The sequence below is a fragment of the Plecotus auritus genome (assembly GCF_963455305.1).
Source record: "Plecotus auritus genome assembly, chromosome: 11".
Lineage (NCBI taxonomy): Eukaryota > Metazoa > Chordata > Mammalia > Chiroptera > Vespertilionidae > Plecotus > Plecotus auritus.
Genome location: NC_137777.1, coordinates 12679447 through 12704085, shown reverse-complemented (window position 1 = coordinate 12704085; position 24639 = coordinate 12679447). Strand labels below are relative to the sequence as shown.

The 24639-nt window shown below is 37.5% G+C and overlaps 1 protein-coding gene and 1 pseudogene across 4 annotated transcripts in view; one reads left to right on the top strand and one right to left on the bottom strand.

The window, feature by feature from the left end:
* Nucleotides 1-24639, bottom strand: part of VPS13B (vacuolar protein sorting 13 homolog B) — a 635560-nt gene that overhangs the window by 407394 nt on the left and 203527 nt on the right. The window lies entirely within an intron of this gene.
* LOC308236603 (protein FAM32A-like) overlaps nucleotides 1-24639 on the top strand; it is a 64346-nt pseudogene that overhangs the window by 3025 nt on the left and 36682 nt on the right. Inside the window, exon 3 of the transcript in view lies at nucleotides 180-296. The product of the transcript in view is annotated as a protein FAM32A-like (transcript). The remainder of the gene's footprint in view (nucleotides 1-179; nucleotides 297-24639) is intronic.

Below are 24639 nucleotides of genomic sequence, written 5' to 3'. Positions count from 1 at the left end.
AGAGAGAGAAACAAAAATTTTAAGCTTTTAATTAAAAAAATTAGTTGAACACATTTGAATGAACAACCCACCTTGTGCTCCCCACACCTTCTGCCCGTGACCTCACACAGGCCCTGTTTTCACACTGATCACCCAAACTTGTATTTTCTTTCTCTGGATTGTTTGATACTGTTCCACAGCGCATCGCCGCTTTGCCCCCTCAGACTGCTGTTACACAGACTGAGGGAGGTGCTAGCATACCGCCAGAGGCCTTGCAGACAAGAACCGACCCACCAGGTCCCTCGCCTCCCGTTTCTGTGAGTACCGGTCCTCTCTTTCTTCACATGATGTGCCACTGTATTTTGCATTTATACTTTGGTATTACACTCTTGTAGACTTGCTCTTTTATAAATGACATGTAAACAGTTTTCCACTCCCCTCCCTTCTCCAATGCCTATGGTGTCTCTCTCTCTTTCTTGTTTTTGGTCCAGTACATTTTGTTTCTGTATATGACTCTGTTTTTTGAATCCACATCTCTCCTCCGTAGTATTTTTTAAATAAATGTTTACATTAGAAAAAATAAAAAATCAATGAACAATTTAAGAAATGTATTTAAATTCACAAATGTATATATAATTCAATCTTTAAAGATTAAAACACTTTTCTAAAATCAAATAGAGAAATGAAATTATAATTAGATTTAAATTATTATGAACTGCTTCCTATCACACAAGCCCACTGTAATATAACCTTATAATTAATATTGCATAAATATAAAAGACAACACAAATAACATATAATTAACAATAAAGAATGTGGTCCACCAAAAGAAAGAATAATAACAAGGAAGAAAACAATGGGATCCAGAAGACAAGGGATCCAACACAGGAGGAAAATGATGGGAATCCCCAGGATGGCAACAGTGAATCAGTGACAGATACATGGAAAACTCAACAAACACAATTATTAAATACAGGAAAAACAAATGTTAAAAAGGCAAGGATAACCATTTATAGGATACAATATTACTGTGATATGAGTAATATTTGTAGACAGAACTATATAAATTCTTAAAAAAAATGAATTACTTAATTAATCAAACCTGTGATATAATAGTGGAACCACGGGCGTATAAGAGGGATGTATGATGGATGCTAAATAGGGTGAAAGTTGGCCAATTAGTATTTCCCACAGTAAGACTTAAAATAAATAGTGCTCTAAAATGATTAAGAAAGAGCAACAAAAGCCATGTTATTTACAAAACACATAAATAAACACAAAAATAATTACTGAAAAGAGTTGAAACTGGTTACCTTTTGAAAAGGGAACATTATAAAACAGGTACACTTGCTGTGAGAAAGAACTGGGAAGAAGAGAAATAGAAGTAGAGGAGCCTTAGAATGTCTTGCTGAGAAATATCCTGCTAACCACCAGCAAAAAAAATAAAATAAAAAATAAATTTTCTTTGAAAAAAAGTCTCCCATGCATTGTCATGTAACAGCACAAATTAGTATCTGTGAATAGTACTCATAACAAAAAATCAGCATGAGAAAGAGCAAAAAAAAAATCAACAAACAACACATTTAGACGTTCAAGTACTGGAGATATCTAGATACAGAACATCAAACAGCTGTTTAAAATACAAAAGTATGGATTCATAAAGAAGAGCAGACAATGATAAAGTAGCAAACAACATATTTTAAAGAAAAATGGAAATTACAAAAAGACTGATATAATTGAAGTAAAAACCTCACTAGATGGGTTAAGCAGCAGATTAAATATAGTTGAAGAAAAAAAATACTAAAATGCAAGAAACACAAGATCATTTAAAATGCATCTGAGATAGAAAAAAATGAAAGAAAACTGGTAAAATGATGTTAAGAGACATGAGGACTCAGTAAGAAGATCAAACATACAGTATGTCTAATTAGATTTCAGAGGGAGCTACTAAAGAATGGGTAAAAGACAATATTGTTAAAAAGATAACAGCTGAGAATTTTACAAAACTGTTGAAAAGTAGTAAGCTTTAAACCCAAGAAGCCCAATGAATTCAAACAGGATGATTAAAAGTAGACCTATATTAGACAAACAGAAAAGAAGCTACAAAACACCAAAGAGAAAAAGATCAGAAAAGCATCCCAAATGGAGGGGTAAAAAAGATTATATGGGGAATAAAAAAAAGCAAATAATCGCCCTGACTGGTTTGGCTCAGTGGATAGAGCATCAGCCTGCAGTCCCAGGTTCCATTCCAGTTAAGGGTACATGCCTGAGTTGCAGGCTTGGTCCCCAGTAGGGGGCGTGCAGGAGGCAGCCAATCAATGAGTCTCTCTCATCATTGATGTTTCTATCTCTCTCTTCCTCTCTGAAATCAATAAAAAAATATTTTTTAAAAAAGTAAGTAACTTCTTAGCAAACAGTCAATGATATTCATTACATGATTTTATCTCAAAACTTACATATGTTATGTATGTTCTTTTAAATCTATCAAATGTTATATTTAAAGGACGATAATGGGAAAAATTTAAATTGATTTTTGAAAAGGAATATATCAAGGTAAGTTTTATTCTCTCTACTATTATCCATCTCAATTATTAAGCCACATATAAACTTTTTTATTTATGATGAAAAATACATAATAATCCTATACAAACAAATCAGTTTATAAACAGACGGTCCTCAGGTTACATCAGACTCAACGTACGTCGTTTCATTATTACGTCACCATCTCCCATTTATTCATAAAAAAAAATGTTCCATCATTTCGATGTATGTACATATGTGCTTTATGTTTTTTATTATTTATTTACCACAAGTAAAGGTCTGGAATTGTTATCTTTCTTTTAAATTTTTTGTTACTGTTTCACTTCATTACTGCTGTGTATGCGCTCCATGTGAGTGACATAGGTGCTTATGTAGGTGGGTTCCGACTTACTGCGAAAGTCATGTTACATCGTGCAGTAGGAACGGATCTCCCATGTAACCCGAGGACCTACTGTATTTAAAAGTATTCAAGCTGCTAAAGACAAAGGTAAATTAAGAAATTACAGACATTCTCCATATTAAGCAAGTTATTTTATTTATTTTTTAAAAATATATATTTTATTGTTATTTTCAGAGAGGAAAGGAGAGGGACAGAGAGCCAGAAACATCGATGAGAGAAAAACATCGATTAGCTGCCTCCTGCACACCTCCCACTGGGGATGTGCCCGCAACCAAGGTACATGCCCTTGACCGGAATCGAACCCGCGACCCATCAGTCCGCAGGTCGATGCTCTATCCACTGAGCCAAACCGGTTTCGGCTAGGCAAGTTATTTTAAAAGTCTTTTCAGATATGCCAGAAACGATATGTCCTGAGTAAATTTTAAAAACGTTCTCAAAATATTATTTGCACACCTTTTCAATTAAAATTTTAGAGAAAGGAAAAGAAAAACAAATGTGAAAATATTTTCACACAAAAAATTAATCTTGAAAGTCTCATTTACTTTATTATAATGAACACTTAAAAAAGTACTTCACCAGTAAATGTTCATATAAGTTATATGATTATATTATACCAAAAAATGCCCAAATGACTCAGCCAAGCTTGAACTTCATGAATGTTAAATAGGTGATAAAACAGAATCAACTATTAATTTAACATCAATTTAGTTGAAATTATATTTAGAGGTAATGTTCTATTAAATCTAAAGAGATATTTTCATATTATACTCAATTTACAAGACACAGCCATTAAAAAATAACACAAAAGCTCTAATATATAAGTGTGCAGACAATTAGTCTGATACTGAGTTGACTCAGAACAGATCCCCCATAAATCACTGAAATTTGGCAATATATTACTCTGTTTAATTTTAGCCTGGGAGACAACTAATGAGAAAAGTGTGCTTTACTTCTCTGCTCACTGCCAAAATGGTTCACTTATGCACATTCCACTCAGGCCTCACCAATTAGTTAAACCAAGGCACCACAGCCATTTTTAGTTACATTCTAAAAGCTAAAAAATAAGAACTAAAATAAGGGACAGAGACCAAAGTTGCAGAGCATTAAAATTACACATACATTCTTCTTGTCAGCTAAAGAAACCTTGTCAACCAATGATACTGTTTTGTAAAATACCAACTAATAAATGGTAAAAAGTACCTGGCATTCATCTTGAACAAATGAACGAGACAAAAAAAAACACAGACAATAATTTACATCTAAGTTTAAAACTTACTATTTTTCTATTATGCTGCTATAGCAAAGTAAGAACTTTTTTAGATTTGTATAGCTCTTAAGAAAGTACTTGCTAATCTTACTTCTAAGAATAATTTCAAGAATTCTGGCTAAACAGTTCAGTAAACAAAAAAGGAAGGATCAATACTCAAAAACAAGGGTGGGTAATAAAGTCAAGATGAGTAATCACAGTCTAAGAAGTGACAGAGCAGGTACGAGCTACTGACTACTAGCAACTTCATCGAAGGTAATTGTCAAATTTAATGTAAATGAAACAAGAATTTTAGGTATGTGTGTATGGTAGCTCATGTTGCTTACTAACAATTTCCCTTCCCTTAGGCCACAGAGAATCATAAGAGAACTCTATTCTATATAACAATAAGAATCACCCATTCAACCTATCAAAGCTTTTCAACATTCATCAGGCAGCAGTTCCAAAGAAACCTAATGAACAAAAACTGTGAAAGTAAAAGGCCCCGTATAGAGAAAAGGAATTAAAGCAGCTTTCATTCTTGGCACAGCAGAAGGAGAAGAAAGCTGACAGGAAGAAAACTGACCTTTTAACAAATATTTAAATTTTGGGGGCTGGCATGACAGTTTCGAATCTCTGAGAATCCTAGACAGAGGGGAATCCACCCACCTCCCATCTCTTTTCAACAAGCCTCCGGCAAACACTCTTACGACTGATGGGTGGGACGGGCCTGAAGATGGGAAAGGTCCCACCAAGATGCAGGTCTGTGGAGCTTAATAAAGTCTGAGGGCAAAGAACTAAAAGAAATCCCACAGGCACTCTGAACTTTTCGGTGGGCATCCAGCAGGCAATCTATGACGAGGAGAAGAGAAGAGGCACTAAAAGAGGTCCCATGTAAGAACAGGTGAGCAAGGCTTGCTGAAGTCTGCGGGGTAGGTCAGGAGAACTGAGAGAAAATCACAAACCATACCAAATGCTCTCAAACCAAACAAAGTCTGCAGTAAACATAAGTCAAGCAAGAACTGGACACAGCTCATCTACAGGATAGAAAGCAAAGCCCAGAACCAATGCAACCACACCATTAACATGACAGAAAGAGGCTTGTCTTTTTGGAGGGCATAAACCTTATTTAGCCAGGTTCTATTATTTCTTTTACACATAATGTTTGCCATTCAATTTTCAAAAATTATGAAACACACAGTACAACAAGAAGAAATGACTCATTATCAAAAGCAAGAACAGTCACTAGCACTAGTCCCAAAGGTAGGGGGTGTGCAGATTCCAGAATTACCAAACAGGGACCTTAAAACAACTATGGTCCTTTAAGAACACAGTGAAAACATGCACGAGCTGAAGGGTAATTGCAGCAGACAGACTAAAAAAAATAGTAAAAAGAGCCAAACGGAAATATTAGAATTTTAAAAATATAATATCAGAGGTGAAGAATTATTTCAAAAATTCTTTCAAAAACTGAAGAATGGTATCAACTGACAAATAAACAAAAAGCTTAGCAAACCCCAAAAATAAATAAAAGAAAAACCAGATCTACACACATAATGATCAAACTGCAATAAATCAAAAGGAAAATATCTGAAATCACTCCAAGTAAAAAAGACAATACATATAAGGTTACCATGGGAAGGATAACGTGTCATGAGAAACAATAGTGGCTAGAAGGTAATGGAATGATATTTTTAAAGTGCTGAAAGAAGAAAAGACAACCGAGATTTCTATATCCATCGAAAATATTCTTAAAAATTAAGACAAAAAAGGGCTTCTGTCGTGAGTGGCACAGGTAGAGCAGCTTGATTGCTCTACGTGCAGAATCGACATCAAGAGATTTAGGAAGCATAATTTTTGGTACTTGGGCAGCTGGTGATCGTTGGTCCTGGGGCCCAAAAAGAAAAAATTAAGACAAAATAAGAACAAAACAATAAAAACAATCTGTCTCCAAAGACTTGCACTACTAGAAATGATTAGGAAAGTGCTAGGCTGAAAGAAAATTATACCGGATAGAAGCTCAATTCTAGAAAGGAATGAAGGATACCAGAAAGAGTAAATACGTTGGTATATAAAGAGAACCTCTTAAAAATATTCTATATATGTGCGTGTGTGTGTGTGTGTGTGTGTGTGTGTGTGTATAGTTGCAATTATACACACATAGACCTCTTTAAGTCTCTTTAAAAACACTCTTAACTTTTTAAGGTAGAAACAATAATGCAATGTGGAGTTCATAGAGTACACAGAAGTAAAATATATATCCATTGAGAACAAAGAACAGGATGGTGGTAACTGGAAGTAAAATTATATAACAGGGCATTTATTTTATTTTTCAGCTTATCGTAGATTCCCTCACTGTCCTCTGACTTGCCAATGATCCTTTCAAGCCCAATTCAAACCATATTAAAATATTTAATAAATACCTATTTATGTACATGTGTACTTCTTTCTTTCCATCTATCTAACTTCTCTGCACAGCCTTGATTCAAATTAGCCATTAAGACTTCATATACAGACCTTCTCATTCTCTGGCCTACTGCAATACTATTTATTATAAGACCTCATTAGAGTTCATTTTAGCCACTGACAATTCAAATTTCTCAGTTGAGAATAGGATGGCAGAGGAGGTTATGAGTGCTTTAGGAAACTACCGAATGTGTGAAATAGTAACACATCCTACTGCTTTACAACATTGAGCACCCATCTGTGCTCCTGGCCATGAATTCAAAGGGAATCAACTCATCCGGATTGCATGTTTTTCTCCAGTCCAGTTCAGGAACAGAGAAAGCAGAAGAATTTGATTTTATCAAGATTGTGTTTGTTTCTTTTATTTTTCCAGCTGTTGTTTTCCATTTTTCTCCCCAGTACAAATTCAAGTTAATAATTGGTCTCCTATCTGATGACTCGTGTGTCTTATTCTCAATTGGCACAGATACACAAATAAGATTTAATGATAACCTCAGTCCAGAAGAGTCAGTAATTAATACTTTGTAGTGTTTCTAAGTTTTGTTCTCCAACTTTATGTTCTTAATGACATAAAATGCTGAAACCATAAAGGTAATTATAGACAGGTTTGACAATAAAAAGCTTAGAACTTCTAGGTGATAAAAGATAGCAGAAACAAAATTAAAGGCAAAAGGCAAACTAGGAGAAAATATTAGAAAATATATAACAAAGATAAAATTCACAACAAAGGAAGACCTCCTAAAAATTACTAAGAAAAAATATATACAATCAAACAGAAAAATGGGCAAAGAATATAAACCAATCACAAAATAAATAGAACTGGCCTTCACTAGCAGTCAAAAAAAATCCAAGGCTAAACAGTAATTTTTCAGTGACAGATTAGCACGCGTTTAAGTGAATGGAATTCTATTACTGATAAAGTTCTGAAGGATGAAGCACACTCACGTTCCGCTAAAAGAAATGGGAATTGGTAAAGGTCACTTGGGAATTAACTATTAAAATTTAAATGTACATACTCACCGATCCAGCTATTTTAGTTCTTGGAATCCTATAATAATACCTTAGATGCTATCTTAATTATATAAGCACAAAGATGCTCATCTATAGCTTTACAGTAATAAAAATATGTGAGTAACATCAATATCCAGTCAAATTATGATAATTTATTTAAGGGAACACCATTCAGCCAGCTATTAAATGATGAAGCATGGATGTATGCAGTGACACAAAAATAAGTGCAGAATAGTACATTTAAAGTGAAAAAAGGGTGCAAACACAAGAGTATTTCACAGAAACTTCAGGTATTACATATATATGTGTGTGTATTTTAAAAAAAGATATGCTTATATCTAATATACATACATATTTAAAGATAAAATAGCAATATATCTGAATGTATGTGGGTGAATACACATAGGATATACTACAGAAAAAGATGAACTACAAGTGTACAAACCATGCTGTATACAAACCAAGGTAGAACAAACATACCACTTTATAATTTAAATGTATTATTATATTACTTACACTCTAAAACCCAGAAACTACATCACCATTTTTATGATCAATTTTGAATTTCAATGAAACCTTTGGTTCATGGAAGAAACAAATGCAAAACCTTGTTTCACTACAAGTAAAACAATTCAGAAAATTACCAGATCTCATAAAAGTCTCTCTTTGATTTATCTTCAACTTGTCTCCTTTGTTTATTCAGGATTTTCAATATTTAGAATCCCCATCCCACACTGCACCAAATTAGTATGAGTAAAAGTAGGATCCTATAGCTAAAAATTAAGTTTCAAAACCAATTCTTCAATTTAAACTAATTATTAGTCAACTATTATTATTAAATTTAGTTATGTATGACTGAATAACATCAAAATATAGATTATAAATCAATCACTATAAAATTTATTCCCAATTGATTCATTCACCTCAGTAAAATCTTTCCTATTGCCCAATATTATAGTTTTAATCTCAATTACTTCATCTCTTTCATAAATAAGCCCAAAACTCCAACATATATCTTAATTGCATTAGCATATACTAAATAACTTGAGGCTATAAACACTGTCCATGACACTATAAACAATATGATAGAATTCACCTGTGAATTAATTATGCATAAAATAAAAATTAATGTACAATAACTTGGGACGATACAGTATTTAGTTGGGTTTAAGTAATTTAAAGCCAATATTGATAATATGTTTTGAAATTCAAAATAATTTTTAATATTAAATGTGTTTTATTATATTCAGTTATTAAGTATGTAAGTATATATTCAGTTATTAAATATGTTTTATTTTTTATTTTATTTTTTAAATAATTATTGTTGAAAGTATTGCATATGTCCCCTTCTTTCCCCCATTGACCCCTTCCAGCCCATTCCCACCCCCTGCCCCAGGCTTTCACCACCCTATTGTCTGTGTCATGGCCCTTTGGGACAGCATGGAGGGACCTGGAGAGTATTATGCTAAGCAAAATAAGCCAGTCAGAGAAACACAAGTATCACATGATCTCACTCATATGTGGAATCTAATGAGCAAAATAAACTGATGAACAAAACAGATCCAAAGACATAAAAGCATGGAAAAGACTGTGGAATCTCAACAGGAAGGCAAGAGTGGGTGGATGGGTGGGAAGGGATTAACCAAGGAACTTATATGCATACTAGAGGCTGGATGCATGAAATTCATGCAAGGGGCTCGGCCCTCACAGCACCGGCTTCATCCAGAAGGTCGTCCAGAAGGACATCCGGAAGGAGATCCAGAAGGTGGTTCGGCTGTCTGGTCTAATTAGCATATTACGCTTTTATTATTATAGATATGCATAACCTGATTTAGCTTTTAATTTTAACTATATGAAGTTATTTACATCTGGCTTAAATTTTAAGTAGAGTGAAGGATCATATGCATGTATTTCCTTTTATAGATTGTAATAAGCTTAATAAATGATTTTAATATAATGATTCTTTTGCTGTTGTTAATCCTCGCTTGAGGATATTTTTCCATTAGTTTTTAGAAAGAGGGGAAAGGGGGGGGGGGGGGGGAGAGAAGGAGCGAAACATCCCTGTGAGAGACACATCAATTTGTTGCCTCCTCCATGTACCCAAACAAGGGCCAGGGATTGAACCTGCAACCCTTGCCCTGGAATCAAACCTGAGACTTTCTTTTTATTGTTAAAGTTTTACATATGTCTCCTTTTTCCCCAATTGACCCACAACCCCTTCCCCCTAGCCATTCTCACCCCGGGCAAGCCCCCACCGCCCCAGCCAAGACTCTTTAACCGCTGAGTCAAACCAGTCAGGGCACTATAATGATTCTTAAAATTAACTAGATTAAGAATCTTCAGTTACCCACAGTAAATATTACCTAGTTTTTAAATTCTATGGACCAGTAAAGGTTGGAAAAGATCCTTTCAAAATCATGATAATATTCAACAGACTAACTGGGAGGTAGAGTACACATTTTGATTTAAAAATCCTAGATCACTAAAATTTTTATTAATAATAATAAATCTTAACTTGGAAATTAAAAGCAAAGCTCTTTTGATCAAGACCAGACAAGCATGTATTTTTTGATAGTTAACATCATTAGTTCTCATTTCATCTAGGATCTCGTGCAATAAATCAGAGGATAGATTTCTAGCATTCCTAAGTAAGGATACTGCCATCCATCAGTCATCCTCTACAGCCAAGTAATCTCTTTCAATTTTTCTGAAATTAAGGCAGCTGTTTTTATACAAGAACCCTTGGATCACCATTTCCAGACATAAACAGAAATGCTTAGAAAATTGCTCTCCTGCAAGTATCAAACCAACAAAACAAAAAATCCCCAATATATATGTTTTTCACTAAGTAACCTGAAACTAAAATGATTTCTTCTCCTAATTTGGATTGCCTTTTGGAGAAAAAAAACTCAAGGCTGAGACAAAAAACAAATCTGCATATTTACTTTAGCCAACCTATCGTTTTCCAAAAATACTTACTAGAGCACTTTAATGATTACCTAGATTCTTATTCTACTTACACCATATAGAACACCGTGAAGAATAGCAGGTCTCTGAAACATGCAAAAGCTTTATTCTACCAGACCCAGTTTTCACATCTTTCTTCTGTAACACAGGCATAAAACACTCTAAGATACATGTAAAACTGAAGAGCAGGCAACAGTAAACCTTACACAGAGCTCCCAAGGTTACAAAGCTTATATGTATGTTAGGATTAGTTGATAAAGTAGAGGCTTTAAAATTCAAAGAGTTCCAATTTCTGAACACCATTCCAATATTAAATCAAATTCATACACTTAAAGGAGTAAGTTATTACCATTCCTGGATTAGAGTCTTCTGGAATATATAATATTAATATGGAACGAGTATATAAAACAAAAAAATTAATGAATAATTGCTATAGCTATTAAAACCAATCACAATTATGAAGCATATTAATTCCATACTATCTTATCCCTTTAAAAATAATGGAGTTTATGCCTTGGTTGGTTGCTCAGTGGTTAGAGCATTGTCCCGTGGACCGAGGGGTCTCAGATTCAAATCCCAGTCAAGGGCACACCTTGGTTGCAGGTTCTCCAGTCCTGGTAGGGGTGCTTGAGGGAGGCAACCAATCTATGTGTCTCTCTCACGTGGATATTTCTCTTTCTCTCTCTCTCTCTCTCTCTCTCTCTCTCTCTCTCTCTCTCTCTCTCTCTGTCTCCCCCCCCCCCATCTCCCTCACTTTCACTCTCTCTACAAATCAATGGAAAAACTATCATTGGGTGAGACTTTAAAAAAAATAATGGAGCTTTGGCAAGGTGTCTATTCAGGTCCTTTGCCCATTTTTTAATTGGATTGTCTGTCTTCCTGATGTTGAACTGTGTAAGTTCTTTATATATTTGGGGAATTAATCTCTTATCAGATGTATCATTGCTAAATATGTTCTCCCATATAGTGAACTCTCTTTTCAAACCATCCTATCTAATAAAGAGGGAATATGCTAATTGACCATCACTCCGTCACAAAGATGGCTGCACCCACAGCTGAGGCAAAGTTCCCATAAGGAGCCTTAACGAGCAATCAGCAGGGACCTCAGGCCACACGCCCCCGTACCCAGTGCCAGGCCAGGGGACTGGAGGCCACGCCCTCCACTTGGCGGGGCTTGACAGGGGAGCTCAAGGTGCGCTTCCCATCCTGGAGCTGGGCTAGGGAAACTCAGGCTGCTCCCCCGCCCCAGCGCCTGGCCGGGGGACCTCAGGCTGCGCCCCCCATCAGGTGGGTCTTGACAGGGGACTTCAGGCTATGCCCCCAACCCGGCGGGACTTGACGGGGGACCTCAAGGTGTGCTTCCCGTCCTGGTGCTGGTCTAGGGGATCTCAGGCTGCTCCCCCCGGTCCCAGCACCAGGCCGGGGGACCTCAGGCCGCGCCCCCACTAGGTGGAGCTTGACAGGGGACTTCAGGCTGAGCCCCCCACCCAGCAGGGCTTGACAGGGGACCTCAAGCTGAGCCCCCCACATGGCGGGGCTTGACGGGGGACCTCAAGGTGCGCTTCCCGTCCTGGTGCTGGGCTAGGGGACCTCAGGCTGCTCACCCCGCCCCAGCGCCAGGCCGGGAGACCTCAGGCCACACCCCCCACCCTGGCACCAGGTCAGGGGGACCTCAGACCGCAACCCCGCACGGCGGGGCCTGACAGGGGACCTCAGGCCGCACCCCCCGCCCCAGCACTAGGCCAGGGGACCTGAAGCTGTGCCCCCCTGCCTGGCTGGGCTCGACAGGGGACCTCAGGCCGTGACCCCACCCAGCGGGGCTTGACGGGGGACCTCAAGGTGCACCCCCAGTGCTGGGTTGGGGGAACTCAGGCCGTGTCCCCACCCAGCGGGGCTTGACAGGGGATCTCAGGCCATGTCCCCCACCTGGCGGGGCTTCACGGAAGACCTCAAAGCATGCCCCCCGCCCCAGTCTGGGTTGGGGGTCCTCAGGCCACGCCCCCCAGCCTGGCGCTAGGCCAGAGGCTACACCCCCTGCCTGGCAGGGCTTGACAAGGGTGGGACTGGCCAGGTCTGGATCTAGCCCAATGGGGGTGGGGGGACCAGCCGGGTCTGGGTCTCACACGATTTTGAGGTGCATGTGGGTGGGCAGAGACTTGACTCTGGGTCCTGTGGTGAGCCCCAGACTCTGACAGGAGGAAGGTTTTCATATACATTTTACTAATTTTCTTTCATCTTTGACACTTCTATTATAGAGAAAGGGCAAATAGCAATATTAAATTATTTCCTCCAATTAACGCTCTTTTAATGTGCATGGATTTTGTGCACCGGGTCACTATTCAAAGGATGGTTTCCTTTGCTGTGAAGAAGCTTTTTAGCTTGATGTAGTCCCATTTGTTTATCTTTTCCTGAGTTTCCCTTGCCCCCAGAGACATTACCGGCAAAAATATTGTCTGAGATTTTAGTGCCTATGTTTTCTCAGATTTTTATGGTTTCATGACTTACATTTAACTCTTTTATACATTTTGAATTCATTCTTGTGTATAGTGTAAGTTGGTGGTCTGGTTTTATTTTTTCACATGTGCCTCTCTCATTTTCCCAGCACTATTTATCAAAGAGACTGACTTTATTCCATTGTACACAAAAGACCTGAATAGACACTTCTCCAGAGAGGACATACTTATGGACAGGACGATGTTCCAACCAACCAAGGCCACCAGATATGAAAATGCCCAAGGTCACTAATCATCAGAGAGATGTAAATAATATGAAATATTTGAAATAATCTAGATCTCCAAAAAATGAGGAATGGTTAAGAAAACTTGGATGTGTACAAGTGACAAAATATTTTAATCTTTAGAATGGTGTTATGAAGACTCTGGTAATGGGAAAATTCTTATACCATAAAAAGATTTTCTAAATATAATTTAATATAAGATAAAATAAATACCAGGGAGAAAAACTAGAAGAATATATGTTTAAAAATTTAAATGGTATGTTTTGGGTGATGGGTTAATCTTTTATATACTTTACAGATTTTTTAACTTTCTAAATTATACTAGATGAAAATGTAATTACTTTTATAATAAAAACCTAAGAAACAACATGTGTAAATATAAAAAGATGCAATGTGTTTAGGTGATAAATCAGATTACGTTATTCCTCTGCTTAAATATTGCCTACCCAACCTCCTTCACATTACATCTAAACTTCTTACAGCCCATAAAGCCATGCCCCATCGGACTCTCACCTTTCTTTGCCATCTCCCCTCCAGCACTCTCTCCCGGTGATTATACTCCAACTACCCTTGAACACCTCAAATTCTCTGCTGTCCCTTCAGTCACCTATCTGTCATCCACACAGAGGCCTGTCTCTGACTACCCTATCAAACCAATTTTTTCTACCCTATTTTTTATCACAGTATTTTTGTCTCTTACCATTTAATATTATGATTGCATAATTTTTTATTTGCTGAATATCTACCTCCTCAGATGGAAACATCTCTACTGTTTATATTTATACAATACCAAGCACAGTGTTTGGCACATGGAAAACACTAAATGTAGTGAATGAATATATGACTAAATGATTGCATTTCTCTTTTATCTTTTAAGCACTTATTATAAAGTACAGCTTCAATTCATACAGAAGCAATTATTTGAAAATGTGCTCTAAATCAAAGAATACTTCAAATACTACTCAATATAAGATACATTTTTGCCCAGCTGGCATGGCTCAGTGGTTGAGCACTGGCCTATGAACCAGGAGGTCACTGTTCGATATCCAGTCAGGGCACATGCCCGGGTTGTGGGCTTGATCCCCAGTAGGGGGCATATAGGAGGCAGCTGATCAATGTTTCTCTCTCACCATTGATGTTTCTATCTCTCTCTCCTTCTCCCTTTCTCTCTGAAATCATTTTTAAAATACATATATTTTTTAAAAGATACATTTTAATTATTGATAACAAGTAGATCCATTTCCTGACCTGATTTCCAATATTCTAATGTGACACTACCTCATGTATGCTGTTTGTTATTGCTCTTATCTGATTATATAATATAGGATAATTAGTGATAATTGCAGTCAACAAAAAAAGTAGGAAGAAAAAAGTATTTTTAATTAATATGGACATTTTGCTGTAGATGAAACATCTAATATTTAAGGACTTAAACCCCAGTTATTTCAACACATATGTCTACACTGTAGCGAAATGAAGCTGGTCTCCAGGAACAAGTATATTTTCTAAAGACATAATTGGCACATTCTGTATACACATTTTATTTAATATCTTATCATGAGCCTATTCCTGTGTCATTTTTGGTAGATATCTACTCCTTTCCCCTGTCTCATATACCTCCATTTGAACCTAAATTGTCTCTTATTCCAGCAATTGCAGTGGTGACCAGCTCTACTTGGGTTCCTACCAACTACATACAGGGCAAACTGACAAAGCCCAGACTGTGCCCATCTGACATACCTCTTTTTCGTGCCCCGGGGCCCCACAGCTGACTACATGACATGGAACAGTGCAGCACCTCACACAGCGCCCACAAATACATGCACAAGCTGGAACCGCAGCAAAGTCAGTGCCCTGAGGAATTGGTAGGAACCCAAGTAGAGCTGGTCACCACTGTAATTGCTGGACTAAGAGATTTATTTGTAAGACTTCTGTTGAAATTATTGGGAAAAGGAAACTACAATTTTTTCCAAGTGAGTAGGTTATAATCTTAAACCACATTGTGACCATTTGCCACTGTTTATAAATTTACCTGAAAACAATGAAACCAACTTAAAGGAAAGAGAACCAACAAAAATAAAACTTCAGAGTCAGAAAGCTATTGTTTTTTTATATAAAGTCAAATGATTTTAAAAGCTTGGTTTGATTAGCATTTGGTGCTTTGGACCATTCTCTTGAAAATACAGAAGAAAAAGAGATATGATATGTCTTGAGTTTTTTTTTTGTATTCTAATTTTATCCTTCTGACCTTTTTAAGATTTCCTTTTCATGCCCTGGCTGGGTAACTTAATTGGTTAGAGCATCGACTGATACACCAAGGTTGTGGGTTTGATCCCCAGTCAGGGCATGCACAAGAATTAACCAGTGAAAGCATAGATGGGTAGAACAACAAATTGATGTTTCTCTCTCTCTCTCACTTCCTCTTTCTCTAAATCAGCTGTCACCAACCAGTGGTCCGAGGACCACTGGTGGTCCGTGAGTTCTGATTATGTAATATAGGATAATTAGTGATAATTGTATAATCAACAAAAAAAGTAGGAAGACAAAAGTATTTTTAATTAATATGGACATTTTGCTGTAGATGAAACATCTAATATTTAAGGACTTAAACCCCAGTTATTTCAACACATATGTCTACACTGTAGCAAAATGAAGCTGGTCTCCAGGAACAAGTATATTTTCTAAAGACATAATTGGCACATTCTATATAGACATTTTCTTTAATATCTTATCATGAGCCTATCTGTGTGTGTATGTCTTTCTGTGTGTGTGTGCGCACGTGTGTGTGTGAGCATGCATGCATGTATAGAATCTTTCACTGATCAACTTGAGAATACATTTGGATACATCTTTTACCTCTAAATATGTGAGTGTGTATTTACTAAGAACAAATACATGTTCTTACATGAATATTGTGTTTTTGAACAAATGTGAATTTTTTAATCTTTCCTAACATTGAAAACTAAAAAAGAAGGTGTGTCTCACAAAGCCTTTTAATATTCCTGGAAAGAAGAGATATTTCCATTACAAATAAAAAGAAAACGCAACATCACTAAAATGAAGTCAGTATTGCTCAGTCCATTTCTTTTAAAACATGTGATTTTCATTACTGAGAATTTTTCAGTCCTTGCCAGTAATCACATAAGAGATTCAAATTAATTTAGAAAGTTCTTCACTCCCAGATGAATAATAATCAATGTTTACAACCCTTGACAAAGTAAACCAATTGATTATACATCCACCCTCCCAAAGACCAGACTCGGCCAAGTCCAGACAATAAAGTGCCAAAGCACAAATGCTTACCATCCAGGATGGTGACGGTACATGAGAGGATAACATGAATTCTTCACAGGAATCTCAGCAGAGTTCATCTGAATTTGGCATACTCTAAGCCTCATTTTCTCCATTTTAAAGATGAAAGGGTAAAGGGGGCCAAATAGATGGTGACAAAGATGATTTGACTTTGAGTGGTGGGCACACAATGCAATATAAAGATCATATATCATACAAATGTATACCTGAAACTGTATGATCCTATTAAGCAATGTTACCCCAATAAATTTAATTTAAAAAAGAAAAGATGAAAGGGTTTTGCATCAGGACAAGATAGAGTACTAGGACCAGATTTACCCTTCCCATGTGAAACAACCAAAATATTGAGGGAACATATGAAACTGACGTATACCAGACACTGGAAATCAGGCAACAAAGGACTGCAGATCCCAAATTTTGAAAAACAAATGAGGTGTGCCTACAATTGTGCCAGCTTCCTGCCTTGAGAGAACTTCCAGGATATAGTGCAGAGAGAGGAACCAAGTAAAACCCAGCACTCCCAAGTAGAGGAGACAGAGCTTGGAGAACAGGGAAACCAGAATAGCTAAAATTCTCAGGAAAGAGTACCAAAAAGACAAGAGCTGCAAAGAGAGAGAACACCACAGATCTTTAAAGGGTCTTGTCAAGTAATCAACAGAGGAGAGAGGAATGAATATACAAATGGCCAATAGGAACATGAAGAGCTGCTCAACATCATTAATCACTAGGGACATACAAATCAAAACCAGAAAGAAGTTCTAATACCCATTAGGGTGGCTACTTTCAGGAAGGGTAAAAAAAATAAAAAGAGAAAGTAACAAATGTTGGCAAGTATGAAGGAAAAATAGGAACCCTAGTACACTGCTATCAGAAATACAAAATAGTTCACCTACTGTGGCAACAGTTTGGACCTTACTAAAAGCCTAAATTTAAAGTGTGTTATAATTTGTTTCCTGAAAGCAAATTATTTCCATTGTGATTGGTAAATAGAGCAATGATATCTTCCAATTTACAACCAAAAGTCTGCTTTATGGTGTGTTGACTCAGATGCAGTTTCCTGGGTACATTTTGAAACTATCAGCTTTCTCACTATTAAAGAGAGAGAGTTGACAACATATGATGATCTCAAGGGAAAGGCTGATAATCCCATAGAAGAACTTTGCTTTCATTCAAGTAGTCAGTCACTGACGCAGGGCTTCATGAGTCACTACACCTTCCATATGTTAAGCTACGTGAAGAAGACCAGAGTGCAGAAGAAGATGCTAAGATATACACCTTATGTTTTAAGAAAAATAATGAAAAAGTCTATACATAGGTTCATTTATTTTCATGTTGATAAAAACAATGTTGAAAGCAAATTTATCAAAGACCTACATCTCCAAAAAATCATGAGCCCTAGGATTTAAGGCTGTCCTGACAGAGATGCTAATTACAACTGCCAGAGATTTAACTGTGCTAGCACTTTTACTAAAACTGTTACAGTTTATCTTAATATTCTGGTTATAAAGTTCCATTTGTCTTAAGTAACTGCTTCTCTTGTCCCTTAATTTTATGTGTCAAATTCAAGACTTTTCAGAAATGCATGCATGGCATTATGAAAGAAATGCTTGTAACTGCAGAATGCCTTTACAATCAAAAAATCTATTTCTCTCTCTCTCTCTCTCTCTCGTCTCTCTCTCTGTCATTCTTCCACCATGTTTGTTTGATTCCATACACAAGAGCCTCTAAAAAAGTTTCAATAAAAATCTCATTTCAGTACTCATGATTAACTTTGAATTATTTATAATCATATATATATATATATATATATATATATATATATATATCCACATATATGCATATGTATATATATACAGGGGTGGGCAAAGTAGTTAGGCCTGTAATGCTACGAATTTCCCTCTTAGGAATGCTTTACTGTGTCCAACAGATTTTGGGTTGTTGTGTTCTCATTTTCATTTGTTTCAAGGTAACTTGATTTTTTTTTTTATCTCATTGTTAACCCATTCATTGTTTAGTAACATGATATTTAGCCTCCATGTCTTTGAGTGTTTTTCAGTTTTTTTCTTGAAATTGATTTCTGGTTTTATACCACTACTAGAGGCCCAGTGCACGAAATTCATGCACAGGGTTGGGGGTGTCCCTCAGCCCAGCCTGTACCCTCTCCAATCTGGGACCCCTCAAGGGAAAGGGATGTCCGACTGCCCGTTTAAACGGGCAGTCGGGCATCCCTCTCACAATCCAGGACTGCTGGCTCCCAAGTGCTTGCCTGCTTGCCTTCCTGATTGCCCCTAACCGCTTCTGCCTGCCAGTATGATCACCCCCTAACCCAGGGGTGGGCAAACTTTTTGACTCGAGGGCCACAATGGGTTCTTAAACTGGACCAGAGGGCCGGAACAAAAGCATGGATGGAGTGTTTGTGTGAACTAATATAAATTCAAAGTAAAGAAGCGGAGGGGAGAGCAAGAGAACCCTCTGCTCTTTCGGCTCCGCAGGCCGAATAGAACAGCCGAACGGGCCGGATCCGGCCCGCGGGCCGTAGTTTGTCCACGGCTGCCCTAACCACTCCCCTGCCAGCCTGATTAATGCCTAACTGCTCCCCTGCCAGCCTGGTCACCCCTAACTGCCCTCCCCTAAAGGCCTGGTACCCCCCAACTGCTCTCCCCTGCAGGTCTGGGTACCCCCAACTGCCCTTCCCTGCAGGCCCGGTCGCCCCCAACTTCCCTCCTCTGCTGGCCTGGTCACCCCTAACTGCCCTCCCTTGCAGGCTTTATCACCCCCAACTGCCCTCCCTTGCAGGCCTGGTCCTTCCTAAGTGCCGTCCCCTGCTGGCCATCTTGTGGTGGCCATCGTGTGTCCACATGGGGGCAGCCATCTTTTACCATATGGGGGCAGCCATCTTGCGTGTTGGAGTGATGGTCAATTTGCATACTACTCTTTTATTAGATAGGATAGAGGCCTGGTGCACGGGGTGGGGGCCAGCTGGTTTGCCCTGAAGGGTGTCCCGGATCAGGGTGGGGGTTGCCTTGGGGCGTGGGGCAGCTTGGACGAGGGGCCTGTGGTGGTTAGTAGGCTGGCCATGACCCCCGGCGACCCAAGCGGAGGCCCTGGTATCTGGGGTTTATTTATCTTCTACAATTGAAACTTTGTAGCCTTGAGCGGAGCCAAGCCATCTGCTCACTCCATGGCCCCAGCCATTTTTGTTGGGATTTATTTATCCTCTATAATTGAAACTTTGAAGCCTTGAGTGGAGGCCTGGGCCAGCCAGGGCGGCAGGGAAGCTTGGCTTGCTCCATTGCCGGGGAAACCCAAGCCTCCTGCTTGCTGCAGCTCTGTGGCCGCAGCCATCTTGGTTGGGTTAATTTGCATACTTGCTCCTGATTGGCTGGTGGGCGTGCTTGTTGCTGTAGTAGAGGTACGGTCAATTTGCATATTACTCTTTTATTAGATAGGATGATAAGAGAATACACTTCTGTCACTGATCCACAATTATAGGAAGAAATACACAAAAAAATTATAATTAGAAAACAATATGTTTTATTCTCAAATTATGCCCTTCCTATTTAAAATGTTAATAAGTCCTTTGTTTCATGAAATGAAGGTGATACAGTTTTTAAAATGTCCTTATTTGATAAAAGGAAGTTAGTATTCAATAAAAAGGAAACAATACAATGTTACAATAATTAAGAAGTCAGCAATGTCTTAGTTATATCAAGTTTACAACACAATGTTTTGAAAGAAAAACAGTAGTGTTCCTTTGTAATGAAGTACTAATAATGCATGCTTTGGCTGTACATGAATTCATAATGTAGATGCCATACTTTTCAATTAGAATGAGCAAACTGCCTATTGCTATGTGGTTAACCTATGTATTGAATTAGACATATTCTATTTGAATCTACACTTACATTTTTCTTTAATTTTATTACAAATATTCATGGTTGAGCAATACAGTCAATTTTTAATGTAAATTTGCAAAGTAAATTTACATTTTTAAATTACATGAGGACTCAGCATATGTATTATACGTTCCTTTATTATCTAAAAACAAAATGTATTCATTATGATACCCACATTATTGTGCTTCCTATAGTTTATACTTTGTCCATCTACAACACTGAATTTATATAGAAATTGCATAGAATCTATAATTCTGAATATAACATATATTTCGGTTTTAAGCCAAATATAAAAAACACCTAAAAATATTCTAATGAAGAATAACATTAAGGAACCAATTATTCAAAATGTAAAATAAACCCTAGGAAGAAAATTAATATTCTGACTTTTATGAAAATGTTGCTTTTAAGCATTATTATTTTATACTATGGTATTTTTACATGTTTTTATTGATTTGAGAGAGAGAGAGAGAGAGAGAGAAATATCGATGTGAGAGAGAAACAGTGATCGACTGCCTCACACACACACCCTGACCAAGGATCAAACCTGCAACCTGGGTATGTGCCCTGATTGGGAATCAAACCCATGGCCCTTCAGTGCACGGGATGATGTTCCAACCACCTGCACCACGTTGGTCAGAGCAAGAACATGTATTTTTTTTTAAATATATTTTATTGATATTTTACAGAGAGGAAGGGAGAGGGATAGAGAGCTAGAAACATCGATGAGAGAGAAACATTGATCAGCTGCCTCCTGCACACCTCCCACTGGGGATGTGCCCGCAACCAAGGTACATGCCCTTGACCGGAATCGAACCCGGGACCTTTCAGTCCGCAGGCCGACGCTCTATCCACTGAGCCAAACCGGTTTCGGCAAGAACATGTATTTTTAAATCAGTTTATATACTATATGTTACAATAGAAATGCAAACAAAATTGAACAAATATACTTAAATATGTGTTTCTAAAATAATTTTAAGATAGGAAAATACTTATTTTACAATAATCTTATATAACTCAGAGAAAAACAAAGTAATAGTCTCAAATATTATTCCTATAATTTTGTTTATAATTCTATAATACTTCATCTGTATATTTATTATGTGCTTACCAATCCAAGTCCAGTCTCCTTCCATCTCCATTTATCCACCCCTCTACCCTCCTCTACCTTCCCCCCTTTCCCTCTGGTAAAGCTATCATGGTATATATGCCTAAGAATTTGAAGTACTTAAACCGATTATTACCACAATAGGCAAGATCTGAAATTTCAAATCTTGTGGAAATATTAAGTGTTTAATAGAAAGACCTGTATATGCTTTGGAAAGATAATGGCCAAATTGAGGTCTTTCTCAGTTTTCCATGCCTGATTATCAGATCTGTGTAGTAATGACTGAGCACAAAAAGTAAATGGCAGGGAAGAGCAGGCACCACAAGGTGGTGCTAATATCCTCTCGTAACTGGCCGCATAGACCACTGCTGCCTACTAGTCTCCAGATGTGACCTAAGGTGAGACACTCCAACTCACAGGGTGAATACCCAACTATAACATTCTCTGGTCTAAGAGAAAAAGAAAAACATTAACAATTTTGGAAGTGTTTTGTTGTTCATTATAGAAAAAAAATGAATGTACAATCCTCTAGAATTAACATTTGGCTTGCACCTACATTTTTTCCTCTAGTTACAATAACTGACATGAAAGGGGGTAAGTAACTCAATGAGCAACTGTCTTTACACTACTGTCAGATGACATTACTAATTTACACTCAATGAAAAACTACCATCATGCACAAATCAAGACTTCGTTATCAACAGTGTTCTTATGTGGAACACCAATACAAGTGATAATAAAACAGTCCAGTATTACAAAATGCATATTCATACTGCCAAAACGTTTCCCAGATTAACACTTTGACTCGTTTCTGCACATGTCCTCATCTTCTGATTGTAATGGATTCTTGGGAAAACATGTTACAGTTTCCCACAATTCAGGTTCTAAAGGCACTAAACCAAGTGCTAGAGTCATCCTCCCTTGAATTGCTTTTAGTTCCTGTCAGACACACAGATGCAAGGATGGAATGACACAATGTTGGATGGGTGGATGGATGGGTGGGCGGGCGGATGGATGGATGGATGGATGGATGGATGGATGGATGGATGGATGGATGGATGAAAGAAGGAAGGGAAGGAAGGAAGAAGGGAGGGAGGGAGGGGAGAGGAAATTCCTGTTGCATTTCTGGCTCCCAAATTACAATAGCAATTCAGAATAAAGAAAAAGTGAAAGTTGCTAGAAGAGTTGATATATATGCCCATTGCATAAAGTATGTTATACAAACACACATATACACACAAACACATACCTTTATATAGGAAATAACATTTAATCCTCCCCCCACACAAAAAAATCTCCATTTTACCAATGCCCAAGTTGTGTTTTAGAGGTAAAAGAAAAAAAAAAAAGGTTTCCCAAGGTCACACAATCAGCAAGAACAATCTGACTTTAAAGCCTCTTTGAACTATTTTATAAAATAATCATGTTAATGTTCATGAGGATAGCTAGTATATACTGAGTGGCAACTATGTGCCAAACAATGTGTTGAGCATTTTACATCTATTTTCTCAGTTAATCTTCACAAAAATTCTAAAAATGGTATTATTATTTTCCTCACTACAGATGACAAAACTGAGGCACAGAGCAGCTGAGTGGCTTTCCCAAGAGTCCTACAACTAATAAGTGGTAAAGCTGGGATTCAAATCTAAGCAATGTGGCTATAATACATCTGTCACTTAACCACTTCACAATATTGCCACTCATTAAATACACAACTATTTCCTTTGGGATTAAAATAAATGGCTGTTTAATGAGGAGTAAAAAAAAATGCAAAAAACATTTCATTAAGCACATAAAAATGCTGCAGCAGACACTGGAAAAAGACTTCAAAGAGCTTGAAATATAGATAGTAATACATAGTTATTTATTAACTTGAAAATATGATCACAGTTATAAAAATAAAATCCAGACAGTAGAAAAGCAAAATGATTATCAATGACTAATTAGCAAAATAAGATATTAGAAAAAGTAAAATATGATTAATTACAAACAATAGTTGTTATAAGATTTAAAAAATAAGCAATCACTTCAAATATAGCAGACTGGAAAAATCACTAGAGAAAAGGTAGATTTTAATTGAATATTTATTGAGAAACAGGTTTGAACAGGTGAGAAGGAAGAAAGAGGTCATTCTGAGCATTTTAATAACTTTATTAGTGAACATTTACATGCAGAAACATGCAAACTGTGTTTAGGAATTGATGAATATAGTAATAAAAGCGTAATATGCTAATTAGACCTGACGTCCTTCTGGACGAAGCCAGGGCTCCAAGGGAAGCCTGGGTCCCGGGTGCCTGCCGGAGGCCGGAGGGAAGCCCAGGTCCCGGGTGCCGGGGGGAAGCCAGTGCTGGCAGCTGGGGGAAGGAAGGCCTACTCTTGCACGAATTTCGAGCATTGGGCCTCTAGTGATTGTATGTAATGTTTGTACAAAGAAAAAATTATGTAGGAAAGCTTGAATGTACCTTATTTTTCCATAACCCTCAAACCCTAGTGATGAATAAATGTATCCATGTTTCTACCTAGTTTATGATATTTTCTACAATATATATTTCAGAAAGTAAAAAAATAAAACATTTGGATTTTAAATTCAAGAAGCACCAACCAAAAGGAAATTGTCTGATTGTGACAGAATGAAAAGAGATACAGCAATGAAAGAACTAATGAACAAAAAGTTGAAGAAATTAAGTTAACCAATTTGTAACCCATAAAACATTCAGCAGCAATACTAGCGATTCTCTAATGCAGTGGTTCTCAACCTTTCTAATGCCGCGACCCATTAATACAGTTCCTCATGTTGTGGTGACCCCCAACCATAAAATTATTTTCGTTGCTACTTCATAACTGTAGTTTTGCTACTGTTATGAATCGTAATGTAAATATCTGTGTTTCCCGATGGTCTTAGGCTCTACAGAAGCGGTTTTCAACCTGTGGGTCGTGCAGCGGTTCTCAACCACTAGCAGGGTCGCCTAAGACCAT